Source organism: Sminthopsis crassicaudata, chromosome X (genome assembly GCF_048593235.1).
Source record: "Sminthopsis crassicaudata isolate SCR6 chromosome X, ASM4859323v1, whole genome shotgun sequence".
Classification (NCBI taxonomy): domain Eukaryota; kingdom Metazoa; phylum Chordata; class Mammalia; order Dasyuromorphia; family Dasyuridae; genus Sminthopsis; species Sminthopsis crassicaudata.
Genome location: NC_133623.1, coordinates 19,890,633 through 19,917,729, shown reverse-complemented (window position 1 = coordinate 19,917,729; position 27,097 = coordinate 19,890,633). Strand labels below are relative to the sequence as shown.

Here is a 27,097-nt window from a genome sequence, read left to right as displayed (position 1 = left end):
CTGTATAACTGGGTCTTCCCCTTCTTATACTCATGAAGTTGACTTCTTGAACCCAGTGCAAGGCTTGCCATTTGTCTCTATTAAATTTCATTTTATAAGATTTTGCTCAATTTTTCTAACACTTTATAGTTTATATTAAAGCCCAATTCCAAAATCTATAAAAATGTGATTGAATACAAGCCATTCCCCAATTGATAAATCAAAGGATATGAATAGACAATTTTCAGAAGAAGAAATTAAAGTCATTTCTAGTTATATGAAAATGCTTTAAATCACTATTGATTAGAGAAATGCAAATTAAGACAGCTCTGAGGTACCACTTCACAGATCTCAGATTGGCTAAGTGACAGGAAAAGATAATTATAAATGTAGGAGAAGATGTGGAAAAACTGGGATATTACTTCATTGTTGGTGAAGTTGTCAACTGATATAGCAGTTTGGAACTATGCCCAAAGAGCTAGCAAACTGTGCACTCCATTTGATCTAGCAATGTCTCTACTAGATCTGTATTCCAAAGAGATTATAAAAAGGGAAAAGGACTCACATGTGCAAAAATGTTCGCAGCAACCCTTTTTGTAGTAGCAATGAACTGGACATTGAATGGATGTCCATCAGCTGGAGAATGGAGAATAAGTTATGGTATATGAATGTTATGGGATATTATTGTTCTATAAGAAACCATCAGCAGGATGATTTCAGAGAGGCCTGGAGAAACTTACATGGATGCTAAGTGAAGTAAGTAGAACCAAAGGAACACTGTACATAGCAACAACAAAATTATGCAATGATCATTTCTGATGGACGTGGCTCTTTTCAACAAAGAGGTGATTCAGGCCACTTTCAATAGATTTGCGATGAAGAGAGCCATCTGCATCCAGAGAGAAAACTGTGGGGACTGAGTGTGTATCACAATATAGTACTTTTACTTTTTTTTGGTTGTTATTTGCTTGCTTGTTTTTCCCCTCTCTTTTTTTCCTTTTTGATCTCATTTTTCTTGTGCAGCATGATAAATGTGGAAATATGTTTAGAAGAATTGTACATGTTTAAGCTATATTGTATTACTGTCTAAGGGAGAGGGTGAGGGAGGAAAGGAGAAAAATCTGGAACACAATGTTCTGCAAGGGTGAATGTTAAAAACTATCTTGCATGTATTTAGAAAATAAAAAAAGCTATTATAAAAAAGAAATGGGATTGAAAACTTAGATTGCTGTAGTAGGGGAAGAGAGGCAAGAGACAGACAAATGGGAGTTAGCACAGGCTTGCAGGGGAGGAATATCCTCCTAGTACCCAACAGAGAATAGCAAAAATAGACATCATTCCGATCCAGTAGCCACTGTTGTCTACATTAAGTCATTTACAATTTCAGTTTCATTTGTAGCTGAACTCTGAGAGTTTAAAAGCAAGAATGTCTTAGAGGCTGGACTGCTGTCTGGCAAGTTGACTTCCTTAAGGCTCTGAAAAGTGGTCCCATCTTTTAGATTTCTAATCTAGTGACTCCAGAGTGAAAGGTAATTATGCTCTTTCTTCATGTAATTTGAATTCACTGATTTGAAAGTGATTTATGTTTCAGAATTGACTTTTTATCTTGCCGCAATATAACCACTGTCCTTTGTTTCCAGACAAGCTTTTTCATTATTTTATTGGCAGGTCTAGTTTATCCTTGCACACATATGAAATGTGCATTACTCTTCCAAGGAATTAAGGACATGCCTCCTTGTCATCTAGTTTGCAAGAGGAGCAAAAAGATGAGCATTTGAATTATTGCCTGGTAGTTTATTTCACCTTGTGTGCATTTGAGGTTGATATCATTCTTACTGATCATGTAAATAAATTAAGTTTTTATTTGTTCACTGTGGTACGTTAAAAAAAAAGATGTACTGGCAACTTCAATCAGTCTCCTAAGATATTTTTAAAACCCCAATACTCCTAGATAACTATGAAAAATTAAGCAATCTATTTATTGATGGATTGAAAACATCTGGCTCTGATGATTTTCTACTTGTGATCAATTCTGAGCTGAGACTATTGACTGAATCAGAACAGATAAAAATAACAGGTATAAATTTCCCTGAGGTTTTTTTTTTAAGTTGAAGAAATTGGACCATCACATATTTTCATTTAGTTAGCAATTATTCTAGAAAAAAAATCATTAGCTTATATAGAAATAAAATATAAATGGTTGATTTTAGAATAATTATAAAGTCTAGGAAGTCCATTTGTTATTGAACTATAAGCAAATTAGGATAGTTTTATCACAAATACATTTCAACATATACATAATCATTGAATCTCAGAATTTCAGGGTTTTGTTGGAGGACCTTCAGCTGCCATTTAGTCTGACCCACACATGGAATTATCACCCTACTGTGCCTATTGATGGGTGGCCATCTAGTTTGTTCTAATTACCTCTAGTGAGGGGAATCCTATTGTTTCTTGAGGCAGCCCACTATATTTTCAGCAGCCCATTACACTTTCAGATAACTATTAGGAACTCTTTTTCTCTGACATCAAGCCTAAAGTTATTTTTCTGAAATTTTCACCCAATGCTTTTGATTCCAGGTCACACAGGGAAATTGTAATCTTTCTTCCAAATGACCACCTTTCAATTAAGACAGCTTTCTCATTTCCATGTTAAACATTCCTCGTTCCTTTAATTAATCCTCATGTAGCATGAACTCAAAGGCTCGCAACCGTCCTAGATGGCCTCCTTTGGATACTGTCCACTTAATCCACATCCTTTTTAAATTGTGGTACACAAAACCTAACATGGTATTTAACAAATTTGATCTGATGGAACTAAGGTTTAGTGGGACTATCATTACTTGATTCCTGGAAAATATGTCTATGTTAATTCAAACCAAGATCACATTAGCTTTTTTGGCTGCCGCATCACATTACTGACTCACATTGAGATGACAGTCAACCAAAACACACACATCTTTTTTAAACTGATGTCTAACCACACCCCCTCTCATCTTGTTGTTTCCCCAAATATATGATTTTAAATTTATCCCTATTGAGTTTCATCGTGTTAGATTCATCCCAATACCTAGCCTATCAATCTCCTTTTGGATCATGACTATCATCATTAGTTGTCCTTGCTACAATCTGCATATGTGATAGCCATATCAATATTGCATTCACCCAAGTCATTGAAAAAATATTAAAAAGAAGAAGACCAAGCATAGATCCTTGGCTCTCTACTAGGCTTTTGGTATGCCCACCTCGAAAGAAAGGAAATGGTTTTAGAAAGCAATAAATAATATTTCACAGCTTTCTATCTATTATTACTTCTCTAGGATATTAAGAATATGTAATAATGAGGAAGTTCCACTAGTTGGTCATTTATTAGAGCGTTCACACTTCCAGAATTGGAACTACTGATAAATCCTAGCTGCTTTAGTGAAAATGTCTTCCTTCATAAGATGAAAGAAAGAAAGAAGGAAACTGTTGTCCTAGATCTGACTCTAACCAACCAGAGAAACAAGTTGTTGAAAAAGGTATAGGGATAGCCACACTGGACAAGCAACCACTCCATTAAAGAGTTTATGAGAAAGATGAAGCCAAATACTGGGGATAACGTGACAGACCCAAATGTGGAGTTGATCTCATCAACCAGCTCAGATTTTGAAAGCACAAATACAGAAGGCAGAAGGAATGTCAAATTAATGAGGATGAATTCAAAAGAATAACATTGTCTTACAAGAAATGTTCCAGTGGCGCTAACATTTGGAACAAGGTGAGACTAATAAAGAGAGGTGAGGTCGACATAGCAGGGTTATTTTGCCCATATTGAGGAAAGGAGGAGGAACCGGCCTGTGACTCCAAGTAGGCAGGACAATGAGAATGGATGAGAGAAGGAAAATAGAGCTGCTCTGATCTTATTTTGTTTCAAATTTCTCTGTCTAGGAGAATGATGGATGGAAAGGGCAGAATAAAAATGGATAAGAAAAAAGTTAAAATGAAGGATAAATATGGCATTGAATGCTAAGGACAATCACAAGGATTTTTTTTTACTGTTTATTCTAAATCTAATGATCATCAGTAAACACAAACATTACAACTTATAAAGAATCACAAGGGACTGCATGTAAAACTGTGGTTTTCTATTACATACTCTGTTTTTAGCAATGATTATTATATTTAAAATGTATCAAGAAAAATTCCCAGAGAAAAGAGACTTTTTAAGCTACATTGAAGAAATTGGAAATATCAAAGAAGAGAAAACTGTTGTGCAAGAGAGATGAGCTGATGATATGGATGACAAGGAAGAGGCTGAAGTGATTATCTCATTTGCCTTCTATTTTCAGGTCAAAAAAAGAAGGGAATAGAAATCCAAAATAAAAGAGGCAATGGATGAATAATATCTATCTGCCTTCAGTGAGCACCCCAGCTCTGGACATAGTATATTGTAAACACTGAAAGATCCACCAAATGTGATTATTGAGCCACTGTCATTAATTTTTAAAATAATTTTAAAGAATGTAAGAAGTTTCCCAGGGATGAAGAAGAACAAATGTCCAATTGTTAAAAACAGGAAGAGAATGTAGTCTACAAATTGAATTTGACTTGTACTTGGGACAAAATTCTAGAACATGTTATTTAAAGGATGGTTTGTGAGTGCTTAGAAAGGGAATCACTGAAAGCTAAAAGTCAAATTGGGTTTATCAGCTATAAGCCAGGCCAGACTAACCTCATTTCCATTTGGGACTAGATAAAGTAGCAGCAAAGATCAGAGTGAAGCTACAGATTCAGTTTAAGTAAAATTTAGCAAACCATCTGATGCTATGCCAGTACACAAGATGGAGAGATAGAGGCCAAATGACAGCACAGTTAGGTAGACTATTCAAAACTGTTTGAATGACTAGGTCCAGACATTTAAATAGCAGCCATCTAGGTTGGGGTCAATTTAGAAGGTGGTGTCTAATAGAGCATCTCAAAGATTTGTATTTAACAATGTGCTGTTCACAATATTTAACAATGGCTTGAATGAAGGAGGAAATGGCATGCATCCCATATTTTCAGGGACATTAAGCCAGGAGGGATTACATTGGTGGACAGATTAAAAAAAATTGGTCACCATTTGTGATCAGCACACATATTCGTGTGCGCACACACATACACACACACACACACACACTGTTTCCTTCTCTCTCATCTTAAGGTGATCTGTATTCAAAGTATTTAATATTTAAATGCTTTCTTATAAAATCTAACAATACAAGGGAGAAAATAGAGTTATTATATTGAAATAATCCCATTCACTAAGACTAAAGTTTGAATATTTAAGTTTAAATGTTACCATTTCCTAAAATTTAAGTTAAACACTTAGGAATCCTTTTTAAAAATATCTATTTTATTAACATTTACAAACTAAAAGTAAAAGTCAGTTTTAAATCAAGAATATTTTTCTAGTTGAGTAAATATGTAATTGTTGTTTTTTTTTAAATAAAGATTGGCCTGATAGTGAAGATTTTAATTTTACTAATATAGGGTTGCAAAAGTGTACTTATGTAAAATAACAACTATAAAACTGTAAGAATAAAAAACTTAAAATCATGGGAGAAAAATGCAACTGTGTCCAAGAAGTATTTCAATTGTACACACTTATGTTGTTTTTTTTTCTGCTTTGGGTCTATGTTACTATTAGCCCTAAATTATGTGTCATATAAACAGGGACACTATATTATGTGCTCCTCAAGGATAGGGATTGTCTTCTGCCCAGTACAGTATATGGAACCCAGTAGGTAAGTAAGTAAGTCAGGCAAGAAACATTTATTAAGTACCTACTGGGTACAAGGGTTGGCATTCTACAGCAGAAGACCATGTGTATATATATATATATATATATATATATATATATGTATATATATATATATATATATATATATATATATATATATGACATAATCGATATGGAGGTGTGCATGATACTATATGTCAGTACATAAAAAATACATATAAGAGTAGATGGAAGGTAATCTCAGAGCACTAGTAGTTGGAGGAAACTAGAAAACCTCCTGACAGAGATAAGCCCCGAACCAAGTCTTAAAGAAGACCAGTGATTCTAATAGATAAACCTCAGGAGGAAGAACATTCCAGGTATGGGGGCAGCCAGTGCCAATAAAGAAGGAAGAAAGAACATTATATATTCAAGGGGCAGAAAACAGGTCTGTATGGCTGGATCATGGGGTCCCTGGAGCGGAATGATGTACTAAAGCATGGAAAGATAGGAAAGGGGCAAATTTGTAATGGACTTTAAATGCCAAACATAAGAGTTTATATTTAGTCCTACAATAACAGGAAGCCATTTGTGCTTAATGAGTAGGGAATGACCTGGGCAGACCAGCACTTCAGGAAAATCATTTTAGTAGCTGTGTGGAAGATGTATTGGAGCTAGGAGAGACTTAAGATAGGGATGCCAATTAGAAAGCTATTGCAATAGTTCAAGCAAGAGGTGATAAAGGCCTGAACTAGCATAGCTTGATAGCTTTATGAATAGAGAGGGGAGGATATATGTGAGAGATGTTTTAGAGCAATATAGGTACAATTAAAAGAGAAATAGTTACATGCCAAAAATTCTTTGGAGCAATTTCTTCAATAAAGGTCTCATATTCAAGGTATAGAGGAAACTGTTCCAAATATATGAGAACTAGAATGATAACTGGGTAAAGGGCATAAACAAGAAGCTTTCAAAAGAAAGACAAGTTATTAACAACCATAGGGGGGAAAGCTCCAAATCACTCATAAAAAAGTGAAATAATACTTAAAACAACTCTGAGGTTCTACCTCACACTCATTAGATTAGCAATGATGACAAAAAGAGCAGGGCTGTTGTGAGATTCAAATGAGACAGGGAATGTAAAGCACACTTGGAAGTGCTACACAAATAACAGTTATTATTATCATTAGTATTGGCCTAGGGTCACTAGGTCTTCATTCTGGTGAGGACTTCATTCTCTGAGTTTTCCACTGCACCCTTGCTGAGTTCAAACAATGTTTCTAGAGCAAAAAAGAGATATGTTGGTACATGTTTAACTACCATACTCCCTGGAAAAAATACATGCACCCACTTTTAAGTTTCATTTGCATTATTAATATTTTCTTATGTTCAGAAATCAACAAAATAATAAATCAAGCCCTTGTTTGTAGTGGTTTCTGAGACATAAATACTCATGCTGAAAATTTAAGTCAGTTCTTAAAAGCCAATTAGAGCAAGCTCCAGCATATCCCAGCAAAAGAGGAAAAGGACAATTGTTGGAGGGACTGCGAGAGGAGAAATAAAATAATGTACTCTCAGTGATGCTGTAAACTGATCTAACTATGCTGAAAAGCAGTTTTGAATAACACTTTATTGAGCTGCATGTGTCTTTCAACTCAGTGATACTGGTACCAGGGATATACCTGGATTGTATCCTTAAGGATTGAAATGATCAATGTTCTAAGTCATTTAACCTCTTTGACACTCAGGTTCTTTATCTTTAAAATGAAGATAATACATAACTATCTGATGGGACTGGTATGGGATTATATAATAGTCTTAACATTATTTCCAAGATGATACAGAAGCACTTTGCAAGCCTTAAGATATGTGTAAGTGTCCAATATTATTACTGTTATTGCTGCTCTGTGATCAAAATTCCAACCAGTCAATGGGATGAGAGAAGCTGTTCTCTACTCCCTTCTCCATAACTGAAAAATTGTCTCTGTCTTAGAAATACTGTCCTGGTAGGTCTCTGTACCCAATAATTCCCACTTGCTTCCTAGCTTTTTTTTCCTGTTGTGCTATTAGGTACAAATAGTTTCTTTCTTTCTCTTCTCAACAAGTGTGAAAGGTGGGAGATCACTGAAAACACAGCACCAGGCCTGGAATTAGGAAGACTCATCTTCTGAGTTCAAATCCAGCCTCAGACACACTAGCTAAAAAGTAAACAACAAATCACAAAGGCAGTTGTAAAGAGTCAGACATGACTGAAGCAATTAAACAAATTCCATTTCAAATTGTTGATTAAGTCAGCACCAGGAGCTGTCCATTGTTTTTGTGAGATTGCTTTGTGAGAGCAGATAATTTATGCTCTATGAGAAAGGGGGCTACAAAAAAGAAAGACAGCTGCTTTCCCCTTTTGAGAGTTTGGAAGAGTAGATGAAAGGAACATCTATATAGGACCTCTCCTCCATCATGTCCTGTTGTCTTACAAAACTGGTGTTTATAAAACTGTTTTTTTTTTTTTTTTTTAGTGTCACAAGGAACAATTTAATTTTATTTTTTACTGAGGTCCCAGAAATATTTATGTAACATAATACAATTTGGGAAGAGAAAACTTTTCTAGATTTCTATTAGGTGCCCTTGAGAGTGTATACCAGGAACACAGGATAGCTTGCGAAGGCCATACAGAAAGTCCAGAGATAGAATGTTGAGATAAAGAACAATAGCTTGTAGTCTAATACAAGTATAAGCCTAAGATCTAGGGTTTCTCAGGGACATGAAATGATGATTCAATTTATTTCTCCTAAAGTATTTTTTTTTTAAAAACTGCATAATCTTAAATGATATTTATGTGTCTGGCCAGGTGAGCTCAGCATTATTATGCGATACTTACAATTTCAATTATATAATGATAATTTATAAGTCAATATATTTGCAGCATATGATATTCTATATGACATCTAAATAGGTAATAAGCCCTAAATGAATGTTCTCTCCGCCAGAGTGAGTGAAGTGCTCGAAAAAAATTTGCAATATATGTCCAAGACTGCTTCTCCCAGTTTGAAGAGACAAATTTTTTTTTGTGTGTAATCTGTTTATTAAATATTTCTTGGTACAAGATACAATGGGGAAAAACAGTGGTGAATTGGCCTTATCCAATATGTGGATAAAAAAGGCCCATTGATTCTTTTTTTTGGTAGCTTTTTATTTACAAGATATATTCATGGGTAATTTTTCAGCACTGACAACTGCAAAACCTTTTGTTCCAACTTTTCCCCTCCTTCCCCCCACCCTCTCCCCCAGATGGCAGGTTGACCAATACATGTTAAATATGTTAGAGTATAAGTTAAATACAATATATATACACACGTCCAAAAAGTTATTTTGCTGTACAAAAAGAATCGGACTTTGAAATAACAATTAGCCTGTGAAGGAAATCCAAAATGCAGGCGGACAAAAATAGAGGGATTGGGAATTCCATGTAGTGGTTCATAGTCATCTCCCAAAGTTCTTTCCCTGGGTGTAGCTGGTTCAATTCATTATTGCTCTATTGGAACTGATTTGGTTCATCTCATTGTTGAAGAGGGCCACATCCATCAGAATTGATCATCATAAAGTATTGTTGTTGAAGTATATAGTGATCTCCTGGTCTTGCTCATTTCACTCAGCATCAGTTTAAACAGGTCTCTCCAAGCCTCTCTGAAATCATCCTGTTGGTCATTTCTTACAAAACAATAATATTCCATAACATTCATGTACCACGATTTATTCAGCTGTTCTCCAATTGATGGGCATCCATTCAGTTTCCAGTTTCTGGCCACTACAAAGAGGGCTGCCACAAACATTCTTGCACATACAGGTCCCTTTCCCTTCTTTAAGATCTCTTTGGGATATAAGCCCAGTAGTAACACTGCTGGATCAAAGGGTTTGCACAGTTTGATAACTTTTTGAGCATAGTTCCAAATCATTCTCCAGAATGGATGAATGTATTCACAATTCCACCAACAGCATATCAATGTCCCATTTTTCCCACATCCCCTCCAACATTCCACATTATCTTTCCTTGTCATTCTAGCCAATTTGACAGGTGTATAGTGCTATCTCAGAATTGTCTTAATTTGCATTGAAGAGACAATAAATTATTATTTTCCTTTAACAATATAATTGAAATCATAGGGGCTAAAACTGTGGATGACACAATGACATTGAGTATAGTCTAAAAGCAAAATTCCAATTACATGTAAAAAATTTAATATTTATTATTATTTTTTTTAAATTTTGAGTTCCAAATCTTCTTTCCTCCCCTCCTTGAGAAAGAAAGTAACTTCCTATGTTATGCATGTAAAATCATGTGAAACACATTTCTATATGAGTCATGTTATAAAAGAAAACACCAACAACAAAAAAGAAAGAAAAATGAACAAAGTTTTAAAAATTCTTCAATCTGCATCCAAACTCCATTAGTTCTTTCTGTGGAAGTAGATAGCATTTTTCATTCTAAGTTCTCCAAAAGTATTTTAGATCTCTGTATTGCTAAGAATAGCTAAGTCATTCACAGGTGATCATAATATAATATATTGTAGCATTTTGTTTTAATCCACTTTACTATCTCCTTCTATTTTATGCGTGAGTGCATCCTAATCATATTCACAGTCATGATTACTAAGTACGCATTTCCATCCATCCTATTTTTCTTTGTTTAGCCTTTTCTCTCTCCTTTCATGCTGTCCCTCCTTAAAAGTGTCTTTTATTCCTAACCACCACCTCTCCCAATTAGCCTTCCCATAAGTCCTTCCCTTCTCTTTTTTCCTTCCCCTCCTACTTCTCTGCAGGATAGGGCAAGATAGATTTCTGTATCCAACTGAGGATGCATTCTATTCCCTCTTTATGCCAATTCTGATGACAGTAGGCTCAAGCTTTGTCTACCACCTCTTCTTCCCCTCCACTGTAAAAGCTCTTTCAGGAAAGGGACCCATATGTGCAAAAATGTTTGTGGCAGCCCTTTTCATAGTAGAAAGAAACTGGAAACTGAGTGGATGCCTATCAGTTGGAGAATGGCTGAATAAGTTATAGTATATGAATGTTATAGAATATTATTGTTATACAAGAAATGAAAGGAGGGTGATTTTAGAAATGCCTGGAGAGATTTACATGAACTGATGCTAGGTGAAATGAGCAGAACCAGGCAATCATTGTACATGACAACATCAATATTATACGATGATCAATTCTGATCAATGTGACTCTTCCCAATGATGAGATGTTTGAGGCCAGTGCGAATTGACATTGTCCTTCCATGTGTTAGCTCTCCCTCCCAACTTTACCTCACCTATGAATTTGGCAAGTTTTCCCCAACAGAATATAAGCATCTTGAGAAAAGGAATTATTTCATTGTTTTTCTTTGTATAGTCATTGCCTGGCATATAACAGGTGATTATCATATGCTTGTTCAGTGATTAATATAAACCTTCATCAAAGTCTTTGATAAAAATGTTGAACAGAACAAGGCCAAGGCCAGATCTAAGGGAAGTTCTATCAGAAACATACCTTAAAACTAACATTAATCACTTACTGATTCCTCTTTGGTTATGACCAACCAGTGGTAAACTCAAATAATGGTATTATCACATAGTCCATATTTTATCACCTTGGTTACAAGAACGGCATTAAAGACTCTGCCAAATGCTTTGCTGAAAACTACAGCATTCCCCTTTTCCATCAATCTAATAATACTGTCAAAAATAAAAAGAAATTAGACAATGACCTGTCCTTGAGCACCATTTTCTTCTAGAAGTGTACAAATCATCTCTTTAATGGAATGTTCTAGAATTTTGCCAGGAATTGAAGCCAAGCTCTCTGGTCTTGGCAGATATTTGACAGATTCATCTTCTTTACTTTTTTGAAAACTGGAACAGTATTTGTTCATCTTCATTCCCCAAAGTATTTCTTGTTTTCTCCATGCACTTTCAAAGATCACTGATAATGGCCCATCACTCACATTGACTAGTTACTTCAAAACCTAAAAAGGTCATTTATATCAGCCATATGACTTAAATGCACCTATAATTATTAGGAATGGATGAAATTTGCCTCCTTGCATTATCTTTTCTGTCAACTTCCTACTGGTGATTTATGTTTTGATCTTCCTTACCTAAAGATCTTTCTTCTTGACAAAGAAATAGTTTGTCAGATAGCTTAAAAGAATAGCAACAAGAGCAAAAAACAAAAACAAAACCTTCTGACCTCCTTTTATTCTTTTTATTTGCTTACCAGCCTTATCTCAATAAGGGATTTATCATTCCTGACTCATATTTTTCAAGTCTGATGAGCTTTTTTATTTATTTACTATTACCCTTGCTTCCATCTTTTCTGTTTATTTTCAGTGCATCCACATTCTCATAAGATGTCACGCAGGGAACACTATTGAATGTGGCCTGAAACAGATTAAAATGTAATTGGGAAATATTTAACAAAATAAATAATACACAATAGAGCATAGATAATGTTAGTGTGTGGTTTTCCCTGTCAATATACCTCCTGCAGTGTACATGGGGTACAGCTTAGTGGCCCCCATTTTCACCTGATGGGCAACCACTCAATTTCCAATATCTTGCCACCACAAAAAGAGCTGCTACAAACATTTTATACATATGGATCCTTTCCCCTTTTTATGATCTCTATGATATAGACTCAGGAGTGACACTGCTAGATCAAAGGGTATGCATAGTTCAGTAGTTCTTTGGGTATAGTTCCAAATGGTTGGATGAGTTCACAACTCTACCAACAATGCATTAGTGTCCCAGTATTCCAATATCCCTCATACATTTATCATTATCTTTTCCTGTTATCTTAGCCAATCTAAAAGGTATGAGATGGTACCTCAAAATTGTCTGAATTTTCATTTCTCTAATTCAGGGGTTCTCAAACTATGGCCTACGGGACAGATGTGGCCCGCTGAGGACATTTATGCAGCCCGCCTGGTTATGGCAAATGGGCTGAGGGGCAGAGACAGAGTGTGAGTTTTTGTTTTTACTCTAGTCCAGCTCTCCAATAGGCTGAGGGACAGTGAACTGGCCCCCTATTTAAAAAGTTTGAGGACCACTGTGCTAATCAATAGTAATTTAGAGCATTGTTCATATGAGTATGAATGGCTTTAATTCCTTCATCTAAAAATTATCTGTTCATATCATTTGATGATTTATCAGTTGGGGAATGACTTGTATTCTTATAAATTTGACTCAGTTCTCTATATGTTTTAGAAATAAAGCCTTTATCACAATCACTGACGGTAAATTTTCCCCAGTTTTCTAATTCCCTTCTAATCTTGCCTGCATTAGTTTTGTTTGTCCAAAACCTTTTTAGTTTAATATCATCAAAATGCATTTCAAAATGTTTGTAGTTCTTCTTTGGCCATAAACTCCTCCCTTCTCTACATATCTGACAGATAACCCTTACTCTCCTACTTTGCTTATTACATCACCCTTCATGTCTAAACCATGAACCCATTTCATTCTTATCATGGTATTGGGTCTGAGATGTTGGCCTATGACTAATTTCTGCCATACTGTTTTCCAGTTTTCTCAGCAATTTTTGTTAAACAGTGAGTTCTTATCCAAGAAGCTCAAGTCTTTGGGTTTATCATATAGTGGATTATTATAGTTATTTATTTTAAAATATCTTTTGCCTAATCTATTCCACTCATCCACTATTCTATTTCTTTGCCAGTACCAAATGGTTTTGATGATTGCAACTTTGTCAATACAGCTTTAGGTATGGTACAGCTAGACCACATCCCTTTGCATTTTTATTAATTCCCTTGATATTTTTGACCTTTTGTTCTTCCAGATTAATTTTGCTATTATTTTTGTAGCTCTATAATTTTGGCATATTATTATTATTATTATTAAGTTCCTTTGCTACAGAGCAATCTCATTTTCTGCCAAATGACAATTTCATATTAGCAATACCTTGGCAAAACTAATCAAGCATCTGGCAAAGATTGACAGTTCTATCCCTCTAGCCTTTCATACCCACTACCTACGCAGATTCCTCCCTGAGACTCACTTGGAACAGAGGATAAGTCTGCTCAAATATTGCAATAATTCTCAGGTTCTCTCCCTCCAAGTGATTCACTGATTCTTGTTCTGCTTCTAGCTTTATCATTCCCTACCAGAGTCAAAACATTCTCTGAAATACTATAGCAAAAACATCCTTGGTTCCTAGCAATGATTTAGTCTTCCAATTAGCATAATCTTTAAAGATTTTGTCAAAGAACCTTAAAGCAAATGTTACACAAAATCTAGGTCTAACTTTTCTTTGGGGAAGAGTATTTAGATGTCTGCAGAAGGACCTGTGAGAGGTTAAGTCTAAGATCAGCTCCCCTTTAACACCCCCAAACAGTAAGCAAGGCTTGAAATAAATTAGAACAATGATAAGGGAAAGAAAAAAATCTTTACAAGGAAAATGCTAACAGCAAAATTGAAGAAATGAGTAAACAGTTATCTCCTAACAAGATGGCCTAAAGTTAGGTGCTTCTTAGTCATCTATTATTTACACTGTTCTAGTCATCATAACCAGGTTGAATGGTCCCTGGATTCTTATTGCTACAGGGGCACTGGGCAGAAATCCACCAGCAGATTTTGAAACTACAAAAATATATTTTTTAGAGAAGATTATAAGTGTCTTGTAGTAAATGTCAGTCACTCCCCTATTCTCCAAACTCCAAACTAATTAAAACTGAGCTGGTGATATACTAGTGATTTAGGTGAGCTATACAGCCTCATTTTCAAAATCAGTAGCCACATCTTTCCTAAATTCTGTCATACTATCTCCTGTTCTAATCCAGTCTCCAACACAGCTGCTAAGGCATCTATCCAATCATGTCATTATCGGGTTCCAAAAACCTTCAGTGACTCCCCATTACTGATAGAATAAAATCCAGTGTTTGAAAACTGCTATTTAAAGCCATTGACACTCTGGCTTCTTCCTTCCTTTTGACTTATATTTCATACTGATCCTCTTCACAAACCCTAGATTCTACCTACAATGGACTTTTTCCTACTCTCCAACTTAGATGTTGTAACTCTGCTCTTGCTGCGTTTGTATATGCCATCCCCCAAGCTTCAAATTTATTCCCTTCTCATCTCCACTTTGCCAGCTCTTTATTTTCCTTCAAGGCATGGTTCAAGTGTCACTTTTTCGAAGCCTTTCCTACTTATCCCAACTGTTACTCCCTAATTTTCCTTATGCTGACCTCACTTATATTCATGTTATAGCCCTCCACAAAACATTAGCAAGGATTTTTTTGTTGTTGGGAGTCTCTTTGTCTCTAATACCTAGCACAGTGTCTTGTACATTAAATTCATATACATTCTTAAAATATATATTATATATATTTAATATATTGTTGATTATATATATGTATATGTATATGTCCCCAACCTGTGATTTCATTGATGTACAGAACTCCCAGAAAGTAATTTCCCTCTATCAGTACAATTCTGCAAAGTATAGTCTTAGAAAGTTGCCTGAGGCACTGAGAGATTAAATGACATGCCTAACTGTCACACAGAAAGGATTTGTCATTACTTGAATCCAGATCTTCTTGGTTCTTAAGTCAACTCCCTTTTACCCATTATGTCATGTTACCTCTCACCTCATAAGTAAGTACTCAAGAACCACTTATTTGTTAATTTAAGAAATACTTGTTGGATGATTGAATTGAAGATTGTATATTGTTCACTTCATGCCTGTTTCTCTTTTCCCCTGAATTTATAGTATTGCATAATACTATACCATATGTCATAATTTATTCAATCATTTCTTAGTCATGGGGCACAGACTGGGTTCACAATTTTTATGATCACAAACAATGCTTCTCTGAATATTTTTATACATCTGGGTCTTATCTTGTTGTCAATGATATACGTGAGCTATAGTCCACATATGTAGTAGATTCTTTTGATCAAAGAATATTAACAGTTTTGAAATTTTTCTTCCAAAGTGTTTTTGAGACAATTTGAACCAGTTCATAGCCCCATTAGAAGTGATTTAGATTGCTTGTCTTCCCTGAGTCCCCCTAGTAATGAATGTTCCCATCTTAGCTAATTGTATGAGATTTATTTTGGTTATGTCTGATTGGCATTTCAATAATAAGTGATTACTTGAATCAAGAGATTATTAGTCATTTAGAACAATTTTCCAGATGATTGTAATTCTTTTAAAATTGTTCATATTTATTTTTCTGCAGGATGTATTTTTTCCATTAATCTATCAATATTAGGGTTTGGGGAGAGGAAGGAAGCTTTTTTAATTCTATATAATCAAAATGAAAGGCACTATAATTCAGTGTATAGTGTATAGTATAGTGTAGCAGATAGAGCTATCCTCAGAACTAGGAAGACCTCAATTCAAGTATTATTCTTAATGCATATTATGTCCCTTGTACATAGTAGGTACTCCATGGATTTATATCTATCATTCTATCTATCTATCCATCTATCTATTGGTTGAGTGATCCTTGGCAAATAACATGTTAATCCTCTAGCTGTGTGCTGCCAAACTCAAAACAAAACTCAAACAAAAAAGGGGGATTGGGGAAAGGTTGGTTTGATACTAAACCACACAGAAAGATAGATCCCTATAGGCTGCATATTGGCTTAGTTTTAAAATGTGATATTATCTCTGTTTCATTGCATTTTTGTTTTTTAAATAAATTTCCCAAATACACTTGAATCTGATTCAGGCCACACTGGGGAATGTTGTGGGATACATACATCAGCAGCTGGGTGTTTGACGCCTTCAGTCTATTCAACTCTAAATTGTAGAGTAGGTAATAACCTAAAGTGATAGATGGAATTCTCCCCTTGAGGAGTTCTCTATAGCAGCAAAATTACAAGGCAAGTCCGTATTCCAATAATCAAAATAGTCCAGGTTCCCTTTTAAAATTTTGTTTCATCACTAGTTAAGAATCTTTCTCCTCTGCCCAGATGTGAAATATCTAACTTTCCAAACCACTGTCATTTTAAAAATGGTCCTATAGCAGTCTTTTGTTTAAACTGTTTTATTTACATAGAGTGTATTGTGGTATATGGTATAAGATTGAAAAAACCAATTAGAAATCACTAATCAATTGCTTTGCATTAATTTATTTCTGTAAAAATCATTTTCTGGTTGTATGTAAGTCATTCATGTGTTCTACTCACTTCACTACTGGATAGTTAATGCATTTTGTTGTGTTCTGTAAAAGAATGTCTCTTTTTTAGAGACATGTTCCAAATTACTGAATAGTAAATTTATTTTATACCCTGTTCTTTTATTAGTACTATTTTAGAATTTTTTTCTGTTGCTTTTCTAGGGTTATTTAAGTAACTCCTCATGTTTTCCATAAGGAGCTAATATTGCCTCCTCTTAAATCTGCTTAATTTTTTTAAATGATAGTAAACATGGTGGGTACCCTTTGTTTCATGTATGATTTTATTGGGAAAGCTTTCAGTGTTGCTTGGTGACAAGAATTCTATGAGCAGATTTTCAATAAATGTTTTTGATCATATTAAGAAAAGGTTCTTTTATTCCTATACATTTTAGAATTTCTAGATAAATTAGTGATATTGAAAAGACCTAATGACAATTTCAATTTTTAAATTATGTATTAGATTAATAATTTTCTTAATTTTAAATGATTTTTGCACTGTTGGTTTAAATTCAGTCTGGTTATTATGAATCATTTAAAATTGTATTGCTTTAATCTCTTTGCTAATATTTTAATTTTTTATGTCAATTTCATTAGTGCTCTTGGTCATTAGTTTTATATATCTTAACTTCTCTTGAACCACACTTGTATCTTAGGAATTATATGATACCTTCTATATTTGTGTAAATAATAGAAATATTCTTTGGGATTTTTAATTTATGGCTTGCTAATTTTGAATCTTTTGGGAGGAAAAGGCTTTATTTTCCATTTTATTACTTTAGGTATTTTTAAAGAAATATTCTTCAACAATAAGTTTTCAGTTATGTTTTGACACAATGGGCACATTGCTAGACTGGTTCTCCCTGAATAAGCCCACACCCAAGGTCTTTTCCTAGCTTGTTAGGATTTGCTAGGGACAGGTAATTGGCACAGTGGATAAAGGGCCAGGCCTCAAGTCAGGAAGACCTGTGTTCAAATCCAGCCTTAGACATTGATTAGCTGTGTGAGTGGGCAAGTTATTTCATCCTGTTTGCCTTAGTTTTCTCATTTGTAGAATGAACTGAAGAGGGAAATGGTCTATCACTGCAGTATCACTGCTTAGGAAAAATCTCAGATGGGATCACAAAGAGTTGGACAAGAATGAAACAACTGAACAAAAGGACCTGCTGAGATCTTGTGCTCAACTGGCCTAGCCCTTGATAACCCAGGGCCACTCAGACTCCAAAATAAGGTATCAGAGGAAAATGTTAGTAGAGATATTGTATTTATCCTAGAAAAGAAAGCTTTGATACTGAACAATGAGATATGGTACATGGTCTAGTTTAAAATTTTAATAGGATACTAAGAGTGCAGTTTGACACTTTAGTTGGGTGTTATAATCACTACATTTCAATAAGGTAATTTTTTGCAGTGAGATGTGGGAGAAAGAATAATGGATTTAGCCTCAGGTGACCTGGGTTCAAATCCTGACTTGTAGTTACTAGGTATATGTGGACAAGTTACTTCCCTTTCTTGGGCCTGTTGATTTTTAAAATGAGTGGCTGGTCAGGAAAAGTGGTGTGCAAGTGGAAAAGGATCCCTGCTGATTGCACATTGACTGAGAAGAATACATATTAACATTATATCTATATTTTATTGTATTTTTATTTATTTTGTTAAATTTTAATCTGGTTCTGGTCTTATTTGAAAGGCCCTCTTGCAGGTTGTGTGTCTGACCTCTAGGCTTAGATGACTCCTGGAGTTATGATACTTTCTTAAAGGTCTCTAAATATCCAATACATACATACTAGATACCCCATTAAAGTCTCTATTTTAAATAAGTGGAAAAGTAGCTCAAGAGTCTAATGACATATTGAACACATTGAAACAGCATCTGTAACAATTTATTGCATTTTATTGAATATATAGTATTCAGTTAAAGAAAAATGAATCATTAAACAGGAGAATGGGGGTGGGCATCTCCTGGCTAGAAATTTAATCAAGTTCCCTATGAGGAAACTAGGGGAACTCAATGAATTAAGTGAACTGGGATGGATTGGGGGGAAATGTGGATCTGAGGGACATTAGGCGTGTCTCTTCTTCCTTAAGAGGGAGCATCAGTGACACAAGAAGATTTGACCATCTCCTTGGCCACCACCTTGGACACCCTACCCTAGCTGGGCCCCTTAGCAGCAACCCCCACATGCCATCTTCACAGGAGAGCTGTTAATCTTGAGTGCAGGGAGATCCTTGGCAGAGAATGGCTCACATCTGAGGTGTTTCCTGATCTCGGCCGCAATGGTGAGGAAGACTTGCTCGACATTACTGGCGTTCTTGGCACTGGTCTCCAGGAAAGGGATGCCCAGGGAATCAGCGAACTCCTTGGCCATGAGAGGGTCTACCATTCTCTCGGTAACAAGGTCGCTCTTATTGCCCACCAATACCTTGTCGGTGGTTTCGCTGCCATGGCGCTCCACCTCGACCAGCCACTGCTTCACGTTGACAAAGGACTCAAGGCTGCTCACATCATACACCAGGATAACACCATGGGCTCCCCGATAGTAGCTTGAGGTGATGGTGTGGAAGCGCTCCTGGCCAGCGGTGTCCCAGATCTGCAGCTTCACAATTTTGCCATTCAGTTGGATAGTACGGATCTTGAAGTCCACACCAATGGTACAGACGTAACCATCACTGTACTTGTTGTCGGCAAAGCGCAGCAGTAGACAAGATTTGCCCACACCTGAATCTCCGATCAGCAACAGTTTAAACAGGTAATCGCACTGAGCATTCATGGTGGCAGCGTGGAGAGGTTCAGACCTAAGAGGGCTGAGTGAAAAACAGGATGGGCTTTGGCTCCCACTTCCTCCTTGAAAATGGCGCTGTTTCCGGGTTCTCTGACTTTCTACTTCCCTGGCAACCGTTAACAGCAACAGCAGCTTTGGAATCTTCTAATCTTAAAGGGGTTAGGAGAAACTCTTAAGGGGACAGCTAGGTGGCGCAATAGATACAGCACCAGCCCTGAAGTCAGGAGGACCTGAGTTCAAATCCATCCCAGATCCAAACACTTAACATTTTCCTGGCTGTGTGACCTTGGGCAAGTCACTTGATCCCAATTGCCTCAGCAAAAAATAACAATAATAATAAATAAAAATAAAGAGGCCCTTGAGCACCACTTAAGAATTGATAGAATCCTCTGAAGAGATCAGAGGATCATGGATACAGAAATGAAAGGGCCAACCTATGAAAAATCTCATTTTACAGACAGAGGAATTAAATACCTAGTGAATCATTTATTTCCTTTGGTTTGGCCCTACAATTTCCTTGCTATAGGGAATTTGCATCCATAACTTAGGGTCTTCAAGTTCTCAGGAAACCTTTCGATATTAAGTGACTTTTCCAGGATCACACAGATAGTATTGTGTCACAGGAAGGACTGGAGCTCAGTTTTCCCTGACTCTAGGATTGGTCATAACAACCACAAAATTATTATACTCAATTACAGACTACAACTAGACTGGGGTGAACTAGAGGGATAAGACCTGGAATCAGGAGACCTGAATATAAAACTCACCTCAGACATCAATTATATGACTGTGGGCAAATCATCCCTGTCTCTCAGATTCCTTATTTATAAAATTCAAAGAATAATATATACTTGTTTTACCTGTCCCACTATGCCAGTCATGGAGAATATGTTTTGTAAACCTTGATATGTTCAGCAAGTATGAGGCAAATTTTATAATTGCACTCCCCAAAATATAATTCTATACAGAGATTTTTGAATTATTTATTATTAATTTATTAATTTGTATTAATTAAATAATTAAATAACTTTTAAAGAGGATTTTCTATACATTTTAGTTTTGTTTTATTTTGTTTTGCTGGAATCTCTACAGGATGTTTAAGAAACCTTGGAAGACATAAGGCTGTCTTTGGAAAATAGTACAGTGATTAGGTGAAATGTGGGAAGAACAAAAGACTGGGAGAAATGACATCCAAATACTGTTACTACATGATCTATCTACTTCTTCTCTCCCAGACTCAGTATCTTCATCTGTAAAATGAGAAGTGGAGGATTTGTTGAGTTCAGGAAACAATGATTAAAGAATGTATTATTTGACAAGCCATTCTTCAATTGATTAATGGCCAAAGGATAAGAACAAACAATTTTCAGATAAAAAAATTGAAAATATTTCTAGCCATATGAAAAATTACTCTAAATCACTATTGCTCAGAAAAATCCAAATGAAGGCAACTCTGAGGTACCATTACACATCTTTCACATTGGCTAAGATGACAGTAAAAGATAATGATAAAGGTTGGAGGGGATGTGGGAATACTGAGACAGTGATACATTATTGATGGAATTGTGAACTGCTCCTCAACCATTCTGAACAGTAAGTTGGAACTCTGCCCATAGGCCTATCAAACTGTGTGTGCCCTTTGATCCTGCAGTGTTTCTAATGGGCCTATATCCATAAAAAATTATAAAAAGGGAAAAGGACCCACATGCACAAAAATGTTTTTAACAGCCCTTCTTGTAGAGGTTAAGGAACTAGAAACTGAGTGGATGCCCATCAGTTGGAGAATGGCTGAATAAGTTATGATATCTGAATGTAAGGGGATATTATTGTTCTATAAGAAATGACCAGCAGGATGATTTCAGAAAAGTCTGGAGGGATTTACATGAACTGATGCTGAGTGAAATGAGCAGAACCAAGAGAACAGTGTACATGGCAACAGCAAGATTAAATGACCAATTCTGATGGACGTGAGTTTTTTCAAAAATGAGATGATTCAGGCCACTTCCAATAAAACTCATGCTGGACACAACCATTTGCATCCAGAAAGAGATCTGTGGAAGCTGAATGTAGATCACAACATAGTATTTTCACCATTTTTGTTGTTGTTTGCTTTTTTTCTTTCACATTTTTTTTTTTGCTTTTTGATCTGATTTTTCTTATGCAACATGACAAATGGGGAAATATGCATAGAACAATTGTACATGTTTAACATATTGGATTATCTGTTGTCTAGGGGAGAGGGTGGAGGGAAGGGAGGCAGGAAAATTTGGAACACAAGGTTTTGCAAGGGTGAATGTTGAAAATTATCTTTGTATTTATTTGAAAATAAAACGCTAGTATTAAAAAAAAAAAAGAAAGCAGTCATTGTCAGCCTTCGACCTTACACTTGAAAAATTCCAGCCATCCTCTCAGAGAACAGAAGCTGAGCTAGAGAGAAAGCCGTCCCAAGACAAGAGTAACAGCATGTCACATACAGAAGTTGCTGAAAACTGATAGGATAGTTTGTTGTTCACTTCTCAGAGGCGGAGATGCCGCTCTGTGATTGCAGCTACTTCTGTCCTGGTAACCTCTTTCCCCATGCTACCTGCCTCTCTATCACTGTCTTGCATGATAAGATGCTAAGTAAAACTACAGGGATTTATGGTACTCATTGTTATCTCTCCTATGCCTTGCAGCTCCACTGTGGTGAAATACTGTTGTAGGTAGTGTGAAGAAAAAATAGGGAGAAACAAGTGGCTCACTCCTTAGCTAATTGGTATGCTGTGCCAAACACTAACTGTTGTGTAATCCACTATGGAAACTACTTCCACATATGCAGATCAGCAACTTAATAGTCCTAGATACCTGGCACAGAGGCATATATGATTTGTCCATGATTACATATCTAAATGTGTCAGAGACAGAACTTGAATCAAGACTTCCTACTTCTAAGGCCAGCACTCCATCCACTATAGACATACATGGGAGATATTACATGTTCTTTTACAGACGATCAAAATCAAACAAATATCACAATAAAGCAAGTCACACAAATTTTTTGTTTTCCTGGCATATATATATATATATATATATATATATATATGTTTATACTATACTGTAGTCTATTAAGTGGGCAACTATGCCTTCAAAAATAATGTAACACTTCAATTTTTAAAAATACTTTATTATTAAAAATGCTAACCATCATCTGAGCCCTCAGTGAGTCATATATAATCTTTTAGCTAGGTGAGAGTCTTGCTTCAATGTTGATGGCTGCTGACCAATCAAGGAGGCAGTTTGAAGATTGGGGATCTGTGGCAATTTCTTAAACTACAACAACAATGAAGTTTGCCTCAATAGCAACTCTTCTTTCACTTGAACACTTAAAGGCCACTGTAGGGTAATAAACTGGTCTCTTTTCTATATTGTTGTATCTCAGTAGGACTAGGGAGGCCCAAAAAAAGTGAGAAAGGCAACGGCTGGTTAGTGGGGCAGTTGGAATACACATATTTGTCAGTGAAGTTTGCCATCTCTTCATGGTGCCCCAAAAGAGTTAAAATAGTATTTTTAAAGGTCACTCTTCACAAATGAGCTTTACAGATATGATGATAATGAAAAAGTTTAAAATATTGGGAGAATCACCAAAATGTAGCACAAAGACAAGATGTGAACACACACTGGTGGGAAAATGGTGCCATGAGATTTGTTCAATGCAGGGTTGTCACAAACTTTCAATTTGTAAAAACAAAATATAAATGCAATATCTGTAAAGTTCAGTAAAAGTGAAATGCAATCAAATGAGGTATGTGTGTATTCTATATTTCCTCTCTATATCACTGATATGGTTCAGCTAATCTAAATAACACATGAAATTGGATCATTTCCATTGGGACTATAAATAGGATCATCCACCCACGATCTCAATAACTGTTTAGCAATTCTAGACATAGTCAGAGACCCCAAAACATGCTGCCAAAGCTCTATGATAATGAGGACTTGGCCCAAAAGGCCCTTTTTGCAGACACATTTTGATCAATGCAATGTAGTGTTTTGTTAACATATGTAAAAGTCTCAGAAATCTAGCATTTGCTTCAGGAGGTAGCAAAGCGTCTCCAGGCTTTAAGCACCAGCCTAGTGGGGATCACTCACTGAAAAAAGACTGAACATTGAATGAATGCCCTGCAGCCTCTTGTAGATTCAATCCACGGGGAGAGCTGATCCACTGGGCAGAGACCTGGCCCCACATTATTTATGTTACTTTGTCAATGTCACGCTGCTAGCTAGCTCTCTATCACCATTGATTTCATATTAATCCAAGAAACAGGTCTACTACAACAGAGCTAATGTGTAATCCAACAGAATTAACCATTTATCTGGGAGGAGGGATGATGGAGAGGAGAGCTGGCACATATTCCTGACTCTCTTACCATAGACCCTTGGGTAATAATAATAGCTGACATTTAAATAGCCCTTTAAGGGCTGTACAATGCTTTGATATGCCTTCACTTGTTTCAGCTCTATGACTAGCCAGTGATGCATAAACATATAGGTACTTTTATGTCCCATTTCACAGATGAAAAAAACAAGGTTCAAAGAGGTTATAAGGGACTTGACCATGTGCAAACTACTAATGAGTGCTAAAGGCAAGATTTCAATCCTGATCTCTCCTGACTGCAAGTCTAGCTAGGCCTCCATCAGACAATTCATAATTATATAGCACTTTAAAGTTGACTAGGTCCCTTGCTTCTCATGACAACCCTGTATTACAAGTATTATGACCTCTGTTTGAGGCTCAGAAAAGTAATGACTTGCCTAAGGACTTAGCCATCTGGATAAGTAAGTATCAAAACTAGCACTTTCTACTATCTCTTTACTCCTCTCTCCTTAAGTATAAAGTCCTTCAGAAGCCATGACCTGAAAGAATTTTGTATACAACAAGATTCTTGACCTTTTTTGTGTTCTTGGCACCTAGGCAGTAGGAGCCCTTTTCACAATCATGTTTTTAAATTCATAAAATAAAATACAGGAGATTACAAAGGAAAATGATTATATTGAAATGTAGTTATCAAACTATTTTTAAAAAGTTCACTGACCACAGGTTATGAACCTTTGGTTCAGAGTCTCCCACTTTTGAACTCTGAGGCCATCACTAAAAATCCCAAAGCATTTTCTCCTAGTGTATACATACATTTAATAGTTGTTTATTGTTCAAATAGCTACACTCTTTAAGAGCTTTTTCTCCTTCTTTAGATTCTGAGTTCCTAGAATCCTTCAACTCTCTGATGTTCTCTCTAACATTTTGGTACCCAATTCAAGTCAGCGGGAGGGTTTTTGGAACACTGATCATGGACCCAGCACCATGGGACTAGAAGAGATTTAAAAGACATTGCCCTTGGCTTCTGAGAGCTCAGAGTCTGGTTGAGGGTACAAAGACCTTCGCTTTAATTCTGCTGTGTAATCCCAAATCAATATTTTTTTCTTTATGAACCTCAGTTCCCTCATCTATGAAAATAAGAACGTTGGACTAAGTTTTCTTACAGTTCTTAAACTCTATGATGGTTTGAACTAAAGAATGGGGTCAGATGGTTTGAACTAAAGAATGGGGTCAGGCAGAGCTAATCAAATACTAAATTGTATTGTGTATTATGATAATAATCCTAGATTTTCAGAAAATGACACATAACTGTGAGCTGGAATGATTGGGAAAGATTTCAAAGAGGAGGCACAAAACATGCAAAAATAGGACCTCCAAGAGATGGCTTGGTTTGAGACAGAAATCAGAATGTATTAGATACTTAAATGCACAGTGGTGAGATTGATGAGAATGATAATGTGAATAATGGCAGCCATGTCTACCCAGTACCAAAACATCTAGATGAAAAGCGAAGTCAAGTGTTTCAGCTATATAACACTAGTCACTTAGGGGTTTCAAAATTCACTTGCATTTAGGTACAAAATTAATGAAAGAAGATGTATACCCTATTCTCATATTGTCTGAGGAGCAATTATTAGGGAAAAAAGGTTTCTCATGGGATACAAAGGTATCTTGGGAGCCTTTAGTAACATCTTGAGTACTCAAAGCATGGCTACTCCTACTGGAGGCCAGAGTTGTATGGGACTTGCAGTCTGGGCATCCAGAGAACCACTTCTTTAAGTCACCTGAAGAGGAAGGGGAATGGTCGATATTTCTGATTCCATTAGGCAGGCTGACATGGAAAGATGGGAGGAGGTGGGCCAGGCCTGGTCCAAGCTTACCTGAGGCCCAGGGGGAGGGTATCACCAACTGGCAGATTACTGTTTTTAAAGTAATAATTCTTGTTATTTAGCTGCTAAGATCAGTTGGTTCTCTGATGCTGAATGGCTGAAAGTGCTTTCAGGAGTCCTCTGAATTTTAGTACTCTGCAACAAAGTGTCAGTTGCCCCAACCTGGTTTCAGCTCTGCCTCACACAATCAGGAATTCACTGGTCTGAGCTGGTTCACTGTTTGTCCATTATTGGTGAAGGCATCTACTATGAAGAATAATAAATTCAAAGCTGTGCTATATCCAAACTTGAATGAAAAAAAATATGTTGTAAAAGAGTTAGTTGTAGTTGATAGTTGGTTAAAAGACCGACTAGGGTAATTGTCATCCAGATAAGAAGGAGTGCATTCTTAGCCCTCTTTTTTAGAATGTGGCTTTTTTCCAAGTTGGAAAAGTCCTGAGTATTTTCAAAAACAGGGTTTCTTTCTTCTATACCATCACCCTATGAGTCCAACCAAAGCTAAGATTTACAGGCATTTTTTTCCTCCCCTAGGCTCAGTCTAGTGTAACCCCTTGACAGACAGCTACTTTTTGTCACTGTAGGTGACAAATAAGGACAAACCATTCATAGTCAGAAGCATACAGGGAGGGAAGTAAATTTTGGTATCATGAAAAAAGAGAAATAACTAAGCTCAAAAGCCTGAGAACCTAGCAGTTCTCAGAACAATAAAATGAGTTCCCGAGGCCTTGAAATTCCCAAACCAAACACAATTCTAGAGCAAAGTCAAAAAGCTCATAGACAAAAAAGAAATAGGGCTGTCAGAGAGAGGAAAAGGTGATGAGTGAATATTTCAACATATACAAACCAAATAAAAGCAAAATAACCCACTATGTATATGAAATAAACTTGTAAAAATATTAAATTGGGTAGTTGGTTAGCAAAGTAGATAGGGAACTGGCCTTGTAGTCAACAAGACCTGATTTTGAATCTTGCTTTAGACATTTACTAGCTGTGTGATCCTGCATAAGTCACTTAACCTGCTTAAACCTCAGTTTTTTCATCTGTAAATGGAGATAATAATAGCAGCTACCCTTTAAGATTGTTGTGAGGATCAAATGAGAAAATATGTTTGCAGCTTTGCAAACCTTAAAATGTTATATAACAGTTATTACTGTTATTATTAAAATTTTGCAT

The 27,097-nt window shown here is 36.0% G+C and overlaps 1 pseudogene; it reads right to left on the bottom strand.

The window, feature by feature from the left end:
• Positions 1–18,852: 18,852 nt before the first annotated feature.
• On the bottom strand, positions 18,853–19,818 carry LOC141548621 (ras-related protein Rab-1B pseudogene; annotated as a pseudogene).
• Between the last annotated feature and the right edge of the window lie 7,279 nt (positions 19,819–27,097).